The sequence below is a fragment of the Ursus arctos genome, unplaced genomic scaffold (genome assembly GCF_023065955.2).
Source record: "Ursus arctos isolate Adak ecotype North America unplaced genomic scaffold, UrsArc2.0 scaffold_22, whole genome shotgun sequence".
In the NCBI taxonomy this organism is placed as follows: Eukaryota; Metazoa; Chordata; class Mammalia; order Carnivora; family Ursidae; genus Ursus; species Ursus arctos.
This window is the reverse complement of record NW_026622897.1, coordinates 37992974-38006850: the sequence shown is the minus strand read 5'-3', so window position 1 is coordinate 38006850 and position 13877 is coordinate 37992974. Positions and strand designations below refer to the sequence as shown.

General features: G+C 36.0%; 1 protein-coding gene and 1 pseudogene across 1 annotated transcript in view; one reads left to right on the top strand and one right to left on the bottom strand.

The window, feature by feature from the left end:
* Positions 1–13877, bottom strand: part of CNTN5 (contactin 5) — a 1310719-nt gene that overhangs the window by 471998 nt on the left and 824844 nt on the right. The gene's annotated exons all lie outside the window — the stretch shown is intronic.
* Positions 2436–13877, top strand: part of LOC113259800 (glutathione S-transferase P-like) — a 40640-nt pseudogene continuing 29198 nt past the window's right edge.

The following is a 13877-nucleotide window of genomic DNA, read 5'->3' as shown; positions in this document are numbered from 1 at the left end:
TCCCTTCCTCTGCTGGCTTTAGGCTTCATATGCTATTCTTTTTGTTGTTGTTCCTTTAGGTGTTAAGTTAGGTTTCCTATTTGAGATTTTTCTTTCTTCTTGAAGTAGGCCTATATTACTACATACTTCCCTCTTAAGACTGCTTTTGCAGCCTCCCAACAGTTTGAACCAATGTGCTTTCATTTTCTTGTGTGTGTGGAGATATATATATATCTCCACACACATTTATATTCTTTCTTTAAATTCCTGGTTGACCCATTCATTCTTTAGCAGGATGTTTTTTAACCTCCAGGTATATGTGGCCTTTCCAAATTTTTTCTTGTGGTTGACTTCAAGGTTCATAGTGTTGTGGTCCGAAAAAATGCATGATATGATCTCAGTCTTTCTGTATTTGTTGAGGACTGAGTTGTGACCCAGTATGTGATCTATTCTGGAGAACGTCACATGTGCGCTTGAAAAGAATGTGTATCCTACTGTTTTAAAATGCAGTGTTCTGAGTATATCTGTGAAGTCCATCTGATCCAGTGTATCATTCAAAGCCATTCTTTCCTTGTTGATTTTCTGCTTGAAGGATCTAACTGTCCATTGCTGCAAGTGGGGTGTTAAAGTCCCCTACTATTATTGCATTATTATCAATGAATTCCTTTATGTTTGTTATTAATTGTTTTGTATATTTGGGTTCTCCCATGTTGGGTGCATATGTATTTATAATGGTTTGAGCTTGCTGTTGGTTATCGCATTTATTATGGTCTAGTGCCCTTCTTCATCTCTTGTGATGTCTTCGGTTTAAAATCTTTATATGACATAAGTACTGCTGCTCTGTTATTATTATTATTATTATTATTATTATTATTATTATTATTATTATCCATTTGCATGATAAATATTTCTTCTTCCTCTCACTCTCATTCTGCTGGTGTGTTTAGGTCTAAAATGAATATTTTATAGGTCTGGTTTTTAAGCCATTCTGACATCTTATGTCTTTTATTGGACTATTTGGCCCATTTACATTCAGAATAATCATTGATAAATATACATTTAGTGCCATTTTATTACTCATTTGGTCATTTTTCTGTATATTTTCCCTGTTCTTTTTTTGATTTGGTCATTTTTGTTCTTTTCTTTATATTCAGAGAGTCCCCTTTAATATTTCTTACAGGGCTAGTTTAGTGGTCATGAACTCCTTCAGGTTTTGTTTGGGAAACTTTATCACTCCTTCTGTTCTGAATGATAGCCTTACTAGATCGAGTATTCTTGGTTGCAGATTTTTCCCATTCATCACAGTGAAATATTATGCCACTCTCTTCTGGCTTGCCAAGTTTCTGTTGAGAGATCTGCAGCTAGTCTTATGGGTTTCCTTTGTAAGTTAGGGTCTTCTTTTCTCTTGCCTCTTTTAGGGTTTTTCTTTATCTCTATATTTTGCAACTTTAATTAAAATATATCTTGGTGTTGGCCTGCTTTTGTTGATTTTGATGGGAGTCTCTGTGCCTCCTGGATCTGTATATCTGTTTCCTCTTCCAAATTAGGGAAGTTTTCAGCTATGATTTCCTCAAATGATATTCTGCCCCCTTTCTTTCTGTTTTTCTTCTGGCACTCCTATGATATAAATATTATGTTTGGTGGAGTCACTGAGGTCCTTAAGTCTATTCTCATGTTCTATAATTCTAATTTCTCTTTTGTTCAGCTTCATTATTTTCCATAAGTTTATCTTCTATGTCACTTATTTATCCCTGTACTTCTTTCATCTTTGTGGTCATCACATCCAGTCTGTTTTGAATCTCAGTTACCACATTTTTCATTTCTGATTTTTAACTCTTACTATTTTTAATATTATTATCCCTTATTATTATTTACTATTATTTTATCTTCTATATCACTTACTCATTCCTCTGATTCATCCTTGTGGCCATTACACCCAATCTGTTTTGAATCTCAGTTATCACATTTTTCATTTCTGACTGTTTTTTAACTCTTTTATCTCTGCAGTAGGACCTCCCTAAGGTCTTCCATTCCTTTCTCAAGCCCAGTGAGTGTCTTTATGATTGCTGATTTAAATGCTACATCCACGCATATTACTTATATCTGTTTCACTTAGATCTCTGCCATGACCTTATCTTGTCATTTCACTTAAAATGAATTCCTCCATCTTGGCATTTTGTCTAATTCTCTGGCTTCTTCTGTATGTTAGAAAAACCTGTATGTTTCTTTTTTGTCTTAAGATTTATTTATTTATTTGACAGAGAGAGAGAGAGAGAGCTTGAGGAGGGGGAAGGGCAGGGAGAGGGAGAGGGAGAAGCAGGCTCCCTGCCGAGCAAGGATCCAGATGTGGGGCTTGATCCCAGGACCCTGAGATCATGACCTGATCTGAAGGCAGACATTTAACTGACTGAGCTACCCAGGCATCCTGCCTGTTATGTTTCATTCTCCTGAGAGTAATGGCTTTAAAAGAAGAGGTCAGAAAGTGTCCAGAGCCTGATGATTCATGGAGTGTTTCTGGTGTGTGCTGCATTCACTCCATTGCCGTTTTGGATGCTATGTTTCAGGTCAGTGGCCTGAGGAGGCTCTCCTTGCCTTCAATGGGCAGTGTTTGGACTCTGGGCAGTGCATGGTGAGTTTTAATTAGGTGTGCTCTAGTCTGCTTGTTAAATGAGACTTGATGCTACTTCCACTAGAACTGAAGCCCTGCAGAACTCTCTGGATGGAAGATGTGGTGTGAGTGAGGGTTTTTGCTGTTCTTCTGTGTAAGAAGCCTGCTGTGCTGGGACGGAGGCACCAGCCCAGAAGGGCAGCACCAGCAGAAGGCAGGGAGGTGGGACTTGTAAATAGGTTAGGTAGCCAATCTTGGTGCTGTGCTGTTTACTAAAGGTAATTCTGTGTTTACACTGAGGGGTGAGGAAGGGAAATAATACCAACCATCTCCATTGTCCCTGGAGATGGATCTCTGTGCTTGTTGCTCTGAGGGAAACACTCCTAAAAGAACAAAATATCCCCCCCCATGCATCTCAAACATTTTTCAGATTGCCATTTTCATACTGTCTGTCTCTCTGTTGTTTGCCTGCCTTCTCACCTGGAGCTGTGCACTCCAGGCTTTATTACAGCCACATATGTGGGCTTTTAAAACTCCAAACTTAAGGACATAGTATGCAGGGCGACTTGTGCTGGTCTTCTGGGGGAGGGTCTTGTCACACTGGGACTGAGCGGGGCTTGACCAAGAAAGGCAGTCATGCCAGCAAAAAGACGTGTGGGATGTGAAGCAAGCAGGCTAGGTGGACAGCATTGGAGTGAACTGCCCTCAGCAGGTGGGACTGAATTTATGCTGGAGGTGGTGGAGGGGAATATCAGCAGAGTGGTGAATTTAGATGAGCTATTTCACCCCTTGCATCTCAGCTTCCTCGTTGGTAAAATGAAAATGTTAAAAAGTCTATGTCATAAAGGTTTTTTTTTTTTTGATGTCATGTGTAGTAATTCTTCCTCTTCTTCTTCTTCTTCTTCTTCTTCTTCTTCTTCTTCTTCTTCTTCTTCTCCTTCTCCTTCTCCTTCTCCTTCTCCTTCTCCTTCTCCTTCTCCTTCTTCTTCTTCTTCTTCTTCTTCTTCTTCTTCTTCTATTATGTTAGTCACCATACAGTACATCATTAGTTTTTGATGTAGTGTTCCATGATTCATTATTTGTGTATAACACCCAGTGCTCATTGCAACACATGCCCTTCTTAATACCCATCACAGGGCTACCTCATCCCCCCTCCATCCTCCATTCTGAAACCTTCAGATAGTTTCCTAGAGTCCATAGTCTCTCGTGTTTCCTTATAGATCTTCGATACCAGACTTTTATCTGTAATGTCATTTGCAAAATCTTCTCCCATTCCATGGGTTGTCTCTTAGTTTTGTTGACTGTTTTCTTTGTTGTGCAGAAGCTTTTTATCTTGATGAAGTCCCAAAAGTTCATTTTTGCTTTTCTTTCCCTTGTCTTTGAAGACGTGTCATGAAAGAAGTTACTGTGGCTGATGTTGAAGAGGTTACTGCCTACATTCTCTAGGATTTTGATGGATTCCTGTTCCACAATGAGGTCTTTCATCCATTTTGAGTTTATCTTTGTGTATGGTGTAAGAGAATGGTCAAGTTTCATTCTTCCATATATAGCTGTCCAATTTTCCCAGCACCACTTATTGAAGGGGCTGTCTTTTTTCCACTGGATATTCTTTCCTCCTTTGTCAAAGATTAGTTGACTGTAGAGTTGAGGGTCCAATGCCGGAGTCTATTCTGTTACACTGATCTATGTGTCCTTTTTTTGTGCCAGTACCATGTTGTCTTGGTGATCACAGCTTTGTAATAAGCATGAAATCAGGTAACGTGATGCCTCCAGCTTTGTTTTCTTTTTCAACATTTCCTTGGCAATACAGAGTCTTTTCTGGTTCCACACGAATTTTGAGATGGTTTGTTCCAGCTCTTTGAAAAATACCCTTGGTAGTTTGATTGGGATGGTGTTGAAAGTGTAGATTGTTCTAGGCAGCATAAACATTTTAACAATGTTTATTCTTCCAATCCATGAGCAAGGAATGTTTTTCCATCTTTTTGTGCCTTCTTCAATTTCTTGCATAAGTGTTCTGTAGTTTCTGGAGTACAGATCCTTTACCTCTTTGGTTAGGTTTATCCTAGGTATTTTACAGTTTTTGGTGCTATTATAAATGGAATTGATTCCCTAATTTCTCTTTCTGCAGTTACCTTGTTAGTGTATAGAAAATCAACTGATCTCTGTGCATTGATTTTGTATTCTGCCACATTCCTGAATTGCTGTATGAGTTCTAGTAATTTGGGGGTGGAGTCTTTTGGGTTTTCTCATCTGTGAAGAGAGAGAGTGTGACTTCTTTGCCAATTTGAATATATTTTATTTCTTTTTGTTGTCTGATTGCTGATGCTAGGACTTATGGTATTGTGTTGAACAATAGTGGCAAGAGTGGGAATCCTTGTTGTGTTCCTGATCTTAAAGGAAAAGCTCTCAGCTTTTCCCCTGAGAATGATATTTGCTGTGTACTTTTCATAGATTTTTTTTTAATGAAATTGAGGAATGTTTCCTCTACCCCTATATTCTGAAGAGTTTTAATCAGGAAAGGATGCTGTATTTTGTTAAATGCTTTTTTCTGTATCGATTGAGGATCATATGGTTCTTCTCTTTTCTTTTATTAATGTGTTCTATCACATTGATTGATTTGCGAATGGGGAACCACCCTTGCATCCCAGGAATAAATCTCATCTGGTCATGATGGATAATTATTTTAATGTACTGTTGGATCCTATAGGCTAGGATCTTGTTGAGTATCTTGGCATCCATATTCATCAGGAATATTGGTCTGTAATTCCCCTTTTTGATGGGGTCTTTGTCTGGTTTTGGGATCAAGGTGATGCTGGTCTCATAGAACAAGTTCAGAAGTTTTCCTTCTGTTTCTATTTCTTGAGACAGTTTCAGAAGAATAGGTATTATTTCTTCTTTAAATGTTTGGCAGAATTCCCCTGGGAATCCATCTGGCCCTGGACTCTTGTGTTTTGTTTTTGTTTTTGTTTTTTGGAAGGTTTTTGATTACTGCTTCAATTTCATTACTGATTATTGGTCTATTCAGATTGTCAGTTTCTGGACCTATATGTTTTCATGCTCATTGGTTTCCATAAATTAAGGTCTTTAATTTCCTGGTTTACCCAAATATTCTTAAGCAGGATGGTCTTCATCTTCCAAGTGTTTGAATTCATTCCAAATTGCTTCTTGTGATTGAGTTCCAGTTTCAAAACATTGTGGTCTGAAAATATGCGGGGAATAATCTCAGTCTTTTGGTACCAGTTGAAACCTGATTTGTGACCCAGTATTGGTCTATTCTGGAGAAAGTTCCATGTGTATTTGAGAAGAATGAGTATTCTGTTGTTTTAGGGTAGAATGTTCTGTACACATCTATGAAGTCCATCTGGTCTGGTGTGTCATTCAAAGCTCTTGTTTCTTTGTTGATCTTCTGCTCAGATGATCTGGCTATTGCTGAGAGTGGAGTGTTGAGGTCTCCTACTATTAATGTATTATTATTAATATGATCTTTTATTTTGGTTAACAGCTGGCTTATGTAGTTGGCTACTCCCATGTTGGAGGCATTGACATTTACAATTGTTAGATCTACTTGTTGGATCGAGCCTTTAAGAATGATATAGTGTCCCTCTGTATCTCTTACTACAGTCATTAGCTTAAAATCCGATTTGGCTGATTTGAGAATTGCTACCCCAGCTTTCTTTTGAGTACCGTTGGCATGAAAAAACGATTCTCCATCCCCCCACATTCAGTCTGAATGTATCTTTAGGTTCAAAATGAGTCTCTTGTAGAGAGCATATGTATGGGTCATGTCTTTTTATCCAATCTGCAACCCAGTGCCCTTTCCTGGGAACATTTAGGCTGTTCATGTTGAGAATGACTATTGAAAGATATGATTTTAGTGCCATCTTGTTTCCTGTGATGTCCCTGTTTCTATAGATTGTCTCTGTAAATTTCTGGTCTATAATACTCTTGGGGTCTTTCTTCTTTTATACCCCCCCAAAATATTTTTTCCAGGTGATCACATATTCTTTCAGTTTCTGCTGGTCCTAGAAACTCCTTGTCTCTCCACTCATTCTGAATGACAGCCTTGCTAGATAAAGTATTCTTGGCTGCATGTTCTTTTCATTTAGTACCCTGGATATGTCTTGCCAGCCTTTTCTGGCTTGCCAGATCTCTGTGGAAAGGTCTGACATTATTCTGATGTTCCTCCCTCTCTACATAAGAAATCTCTACTCCCTAGCTGCTTTCAGAATTGTTTCCTTCATTCTAAGATTTGTGAGTTTTACTATTACATGTCAAGGTCTTGATATGTTCTCTTTTATCTCGGTAGGGGTCTTCTCTGCCTCTTGGACTGGAATCCTTGTTTCTTTCCCCAGAGTAGGGAAGTTCTCAGTTATGATTTGCTCAAATATATCTTCTAGTCCTCTCTCTCCACTCCCTCAGAGATCCCAATAATTCTGACATTGGAACATTTCATGGCATCATTAACCTCTCTCAGTCTGATCTCTTGTGCTTTAATCTGTTTTTCCTAGATTTCCTTGGTTTCCTTCTTTTCTATCATCTTATCTTCTAGCTCACTAATTTGTTCTTCAGCCTCATTTACCCTCGTTGTCAGAGTATCCAGTTTAGATTGCATCTCACTCATAGCATTTTTAAGGTTGACCTAAGTAGATCTCATTTCTGCCCTTAGAGATTCTATATTATTACTAAATATTTTCTCAACCCTAGATACTGACTTCATAATTGCTACTCTGAAGTCTATTTCTGATGTCTTGCTTATATCCATATCCATTAGGTCTGTGGCAGAGGCCATAGACTCTGATTCTTTTCTTTGTTGGACGTTCCTCCTCTTAGTCATTCTGTTGAGGGGTGGTTGAGGGAATGTACAGAGTCCAAAGTATTAACCATGATCCAAGCAAGATGCACCTGTTTTATAGGGACCTTAGGGTTGTCATCCTCTTGTTCTTCCAGCCTGTCTTCTGGGGGAGGGGCCTGCCATCCTGTTACTCAAGTAACCCTGCTTGGGCAGAGTTGCGCTGCCTCCTATTGTGGGGGTGGAAAACTGTTTTTTGAGCTTTTGTTCTCTGGTGGCTTTCTGTATCTCTTCCATCTTTTCTGAGAGTCAGAGCAGAAATGACTGCATCCAAACCTCTGTCCCAGAGCAGAGAAATTATAGTCTGCTCTTCACTGAGCTCTTCATGACACATAGTCTCTGTTTCTGTCTGTGCTGCTAAAAACTACAGGCTCCCCAGTGGTTCACCCCATAGGAACTCTCCCAGAGGTCGATCCCTGGGCCAGGAGTGTCTCTACCTTTTGTGCTTCTAAAACAGTGAGCTGCTCTGGTTTGCACATGCTCACCCTCAGCTCCTGGATCCTGTCAGGGGACTGCACTAAAGTCCTTTCACTGCTGCTACTGGTCTGTGAGACTACACCTAGTCTTCAGAACAGGAAGCTTTGTCACTCTGGTGTTATATCACCTTCCTGGTGTCAACTTATGGCAGCTCCCTCCTCCTGTTTATTTTCCAATATCTGCCCACAAAATCGTGGCTCCACACTTCATATCTCACAACTGCCTGATATTTTCTGTTTGTAGAGATCCAGATATAAATTCTTACATCTCAGGCTGATTTCATGGTTATTCAGAATGGTTTGTTAGCTATCCAGCTGAATTCCAGGGACAGGTTGAAATATGACCCCTACACCTCCAACCCCTACACCTCCACCATTGTGCCTCTCCTCTCTATCTCATAAAATTTTGTAAGACATAAATATTATATATATACATATAAGTTAGTACAACAAATGGCACAATGAAATAGATGGAAATGATTATCATTATTATTAATGTTATAAAAATACTGTTATGAAAATCATTAGACACTAATTCTAGTTTTAACTCTTCTAGTTAGCCCTGCAGTTTGTATCAAAAGTTTACTCTACTTGTTTTTTTCTTCATGTATAAATTAGGGAATTTGGTCACTCAAGAGAAACAAACCATGTGCCTGCGGAGGTGCAAGTGTTACAATCGTAGTGGGAACTAAGGTAAACTGGAGAGAGTCTGCCTCATACAAAGGCATTTATGTGTTTTAATATACATGGTGAAGGCCAGAAGAAATGCTTATATAACCATATTTAGCTCAAATGAGAACAGTTTTTCAAGCTTTGACTAGATAATCTCTAAACGCTAAACATTTGATTATTTTAACTCACTGTCTATGATTCTAACTTTAAGCTATCATTCAGAACCAATTCTAATGTAATTACATATGACCTATTATTCAGAATTTATTTCAATCTTCAAACATAATTATGCAATTAATATAAATGTTAAATATATATATGAAATATTCCTAATATCCATTACTAAAATGAACAACAAATGAAACAGATTTTGTTTTAGTTATATTTTGATAATTGACTTGATAAACTGAAATAGGAAAACATTGTTATCAGCAGAAAAATTGTATGACATTTATTTTCAAGGCTACACTTTTATGTAGTTTTATGATGATTTATCTAAGGAAAAGGAACATAGGAAAAAAGCTGCTGAGATGAATAATCACTGATAATTAAGAAAATTTGTCAATTATACATTAGGATACTTTATATTCAAATCACAATGAATTGTGTTTTAAAGCCTTTTATATAGTGTCTGATACATAATAGACAATATGTGTTTTAAAATATGTAATATTTTTAATGTATATATGTAGACTTGATCATTGTAGGAGATAATAATGAGTGAGATTATTCCATGGTTGCACTTTTTGCAAAATGATTGACCATTGGACAATGATTTCCCTCCTATTGCAATGCAGAGAACATTAGAATGCAATAATACTGCCAAGCCACCAGATGGTTCTTTGTCATTCGAAAAACTAAAGCAGAACTTAAGTTTACAGAAATGTCTTGCTCTTCTACTTTTTGTGAACTCATGGTGGCTCTAATTTTAAAAATCTAATTTATTTCAATTAATATCTGGAATTTCTGGGACACTACCATGTTTTTTACAGAAAAACTTCCCTCCATGCATATCTTTCTACTCCTCCAAGGCATTTTTTAGCTCCACTAGCTTCTACTTAGAATAGTTCCTCTGGCCAACACAATTATTTCTTTTTCATATCTCTAGTGAAAACATATAATTAACTGGTGAGTAGATTTTTAAGAAATTTCCTTGACTCTGAGTGTAAAATTATACTGTTGAATCTGAGCACTATATATTTTAGAAAAATATGTTTTCCTCTCCCAAATTCAACCCAGTTCTAAATTGCATGAGAATGTCTGTATTGCTCTTTTGATTTTTACTTTGGTTTTATCAGTACTTTTGATAATTAACTAATATGTGTGTTTGAGTGTTTTGCTCTTCCAAATTTGTTTTCAACTGCTGTGTGTTTTACAGAACACTTGGAATAATCTTGGCCCCCTTATCAAATGCTTTAAGATGTAAATTGCTTGCTTTCTTGATTCCCTTAGCTCATTTGCTGTTGTAGAGTTAAATCAAGTACCAGAGATTTGCATTTTTTCTTTTACAAGTTATGACATCAACAGTTCTATCTGAATAATTTATACCTGTTTAATTAAAAAATCTAAGGAAGTTGTTTATTTCATAACACAGATGATTAGTGATCAATTTTCAATCTATCTTAGATCTTAGCTAAAAAAAAACCCATGTCTTGCTTTAGAGCAAATCTCTCCCCTCTGCCCTTGTAGCAACTTCCCCCCCTTCTCTAGCATTCAATTATCTCAGCAAATTTTAATCCATGATCTTCACTTAGGCTGAACTAATATGTAAAGTGGTCCTTGGGTAATACTCAAATTTTAGGGAAGATTCAGTTTATTGTGTACAGCAACTCACATATTGTACAGTTTGTCAATGACGAAAAAAAATAAGCTACAGGTTATTCCAGGTCAGAAACCAAGTTTTTGGCCATAGATCACCTATGTTAGTCCAGTGCTCAGTATTGGTCGAATGAATGAATAATACACATTTAAAAAGGCAGTTGTTATAGAGCTCACCTCTGTAAATCTCAAACACTCTTCCTATGTGACTTTTAACCATGAAACTAGATAAAAGGTTTTTTGGAAAGCAGAATACACATTTAAATCATTTATTAAAAAACTTTTGTGTGGAAATTTTCATCAATTAAATGAAGAAATTCTTCAGAGAATGAAATCGGTTGTCACACTAAAGATCAGTTCAATATACTAGTAGTCTTGTAATTTTTGTTTCTGTTTTGTAGTTGTTCTAGCTCTCTTTCATTGAAGTACAGTAAAACACTTCCCAGAGATTTCATAGAGTTGATTCATAGGGTCTATTTGCTCGTGGTACATTTTTTTTTTAATAAATCAGGTGTGGTATATGCATTGCCCACATTCCTGAGGGCATTTCACGTAGTCTAGTTTAAGGCTAGGCAGACATTTGTGAAAAGGGTCAGATAGTAAATATTTGAGGCTTTGCAGGACAAAAGGCAAAATGAGGATGTTAAATTGGTACTGTCATATAATTTTCATGTTACAAACTATTATCTTTTGAATTTTTTATCTATTTTAAAATGTAAAAATAAATCCTTAGCTTCTGGACTATACAATAGCAGAGATTCAGCCTGTGACTTATATTTTGCTGACCTCTGGTTTAGTCCACTGGAATTAGGAGGGCTAGAAAGGCTTAATAGATAATATCTGACTGTTAGCGAGCCAATGACTTTTCTTTTCTTTCTTTTTTTTTTTAAGATTTTATTTATTTACTTGACAGAGAGACAGCCAGCAAGAGAGGGAGCACAGCAGGGGGAGTGGGAGAGGAAGAAGCAGGCTTCCAGCAGAGGAGCCTGATGGGGGGCTCGATCCCAGGGATCCAGGATCACGCCCTGAGCCAAAGGCAGGCGCTTAAGGACTGCGCCCCTCAGTGACTTTTCTATTCAGCCTGTTCAAGTCATTACAGAGGAGTAGGATATTTGCAAAGTAGAAGAGCTTAACCTCTACAATTAGAAAGGTATGAATGTGGAGTCTGTTTCTTCCACTTTTTGCCATATAACCTTGGACAAGCTTCTTTAAGCCTCAGTTTTCTTACCTGTATAATAGGAAACAAGTACTTCAAAATTACTATTAGGAGACAATGCTTGCAATTTATCCATCAGTAGGGCTTAGCTTATAGTTGAATTCACTATAAATATTAGCTATTATTTTTTTATGTGAAGAGATAGGATACTCATCCTTGTATCTAGCATCTAGCACCATGTTTACTAAATAGCAGTTTCTTTCTTTCTTTCTTTCTTTCTTTCTTTCTTTCTTTCTTTCTTTCTTTCTTTCTTTCTTTCTCCTTTCTTTCTTGCTTTTCTTTCATTAAACAAATATTCATTGCACACTTACTAAGTGTATGGCACCGTGTTAGGTACCTAATAAATATTGTTGAATGGATAAACTTTAAATGGTGAGCTGAGTTTAGTTTTAGGAAAGTCATTTTAAGTTCTTGAATAGAGAAGATATGACCAATAATAGTTCTCAGAAATATTGTGATTATCTTTGCAGCTTATAGTTCAAATGGCATCTCAAAACAAATCTTTAAAAGATACAGAGAAGGGAAATAAGATAATAATAATGGTGAAGATGATAGATATCATCTATTGAATGCCCAATACCTGTAAACCACTATACCAAAACCTTTATATATATTTTCTTCATTTAGTTCTCACAAAAAGTATCTTTTTGATTAGGTATTCATTATTGTAAACTTTTATTTATTTTGTAATGAGGAATTGAGACTCATAGAAGTTACGCACAATTACTCAACATTATGCAGTAGTAGGAGTAAGCAATAGAAATGGAATTCCAAGCAGAACATCTGTTTCCAGAGCCCATGTCCTCAATGACTACAGACACACTTTGACATTATTAATAAAATTTTGGTGAAGAGATACTAACATAAAATTTTGGTGAATGAGTGAGGCTAGCATGAGAACAGAGTGATATAAAAACAGTAATATGATTTAAAGGAATATCCCTGAAGATTGATTTGTTTGTTGCATTATTAATTCTTAGTTATTTTGATAAACTTTAATTGAATACCTACTATGTTTAAGCTGTACTAGCTTGCTGAGAATGTAAGACCTATAATATACAGACCTTGCTTCAAGAGTTTCATTTATTCTTTTCACTTAGTTTCTTTCAACAAATATAAATTAAATGCTTACTAATTCCAGGCATTTATAAGCACTGAATATATGACAATGGAAATATTGAATTTGCCCTTCAAATCATCATTCATTGGTTTCATTTTGTTTTGTTTCATTTTGTTTTAGCGAATATTCCTAGGAATTATATATTTTTTCATGCCATCATTTCACTTTCTTTTATAATTTCTGTCTGGCTACCATTTGAAGTCTTGTAAGTTTTTATCTTTAATCACTCTGAATTTTCTAGGTATAAATACGTAACATTCTCAAATACTGCTTGTTTTTGTCACTTTTCAACACTCTGATATTTCACTTGTTTTGCTAAACTGGTTATAATTTCAAGATTAAAACTGATATACACAACAAAATATTGAGAAATATTATCATTTTTGCTTCTTTGAAAAATGCCTCGGATGTTTCTCTATTAAATATGATAATATTGTGTCAAATTAGATAGAATAAATAAAACTAAGAGAGTTTCTCTAATAATTTATATTTCATTCAACTTTTTTAAAATTAAATATAGTATTTAAGTTTAATCCATTAACTTTATAGCATCTGATAATAAAATCAAACTTTAATGTATTTTATTTCTGTGCTATGTTATATTAAGTAAATTTCCTAATATCAATTCATTTTTGGATTCCTAGAAATATAAAAAAAAAACAAAATATATATGATAGATTTGTTCAGTTCTGTTATCTTTTGTCAGTTTCTCTTTGATATCCCAAAGTGTTTGCTTTATTTTACCATTAATGCACAAAGGTTTACAAGTTTTATATTTCCATTATTAACAGTATCTTTTATCAATATAAAATTACTATCTCCTTTCTTCCTTGGAGACGTCACTCTTATTTTCTCTGCCTGCAATGTTACTATTTCTCACCAACCTATTCCTACATATTTACAAATCAGCAAGCACACATAAATATGCTAGTATATGTGATTTGAATCTTTAATTTTTTAAATTATGTTATGTTATTCACCATACAGTACATCATTAGTTTTTGATGTAGTGTTCCATGATTCATTGTTTGCATATAATGCCCAGTGCTCCATGCAATACGTGCCCTCCTTAGTACCCTTCACTAGGCTAACCCATCCCCCCCGCCCCAGATCTTCAGTTTGCTTCCCAGAGTCCATAG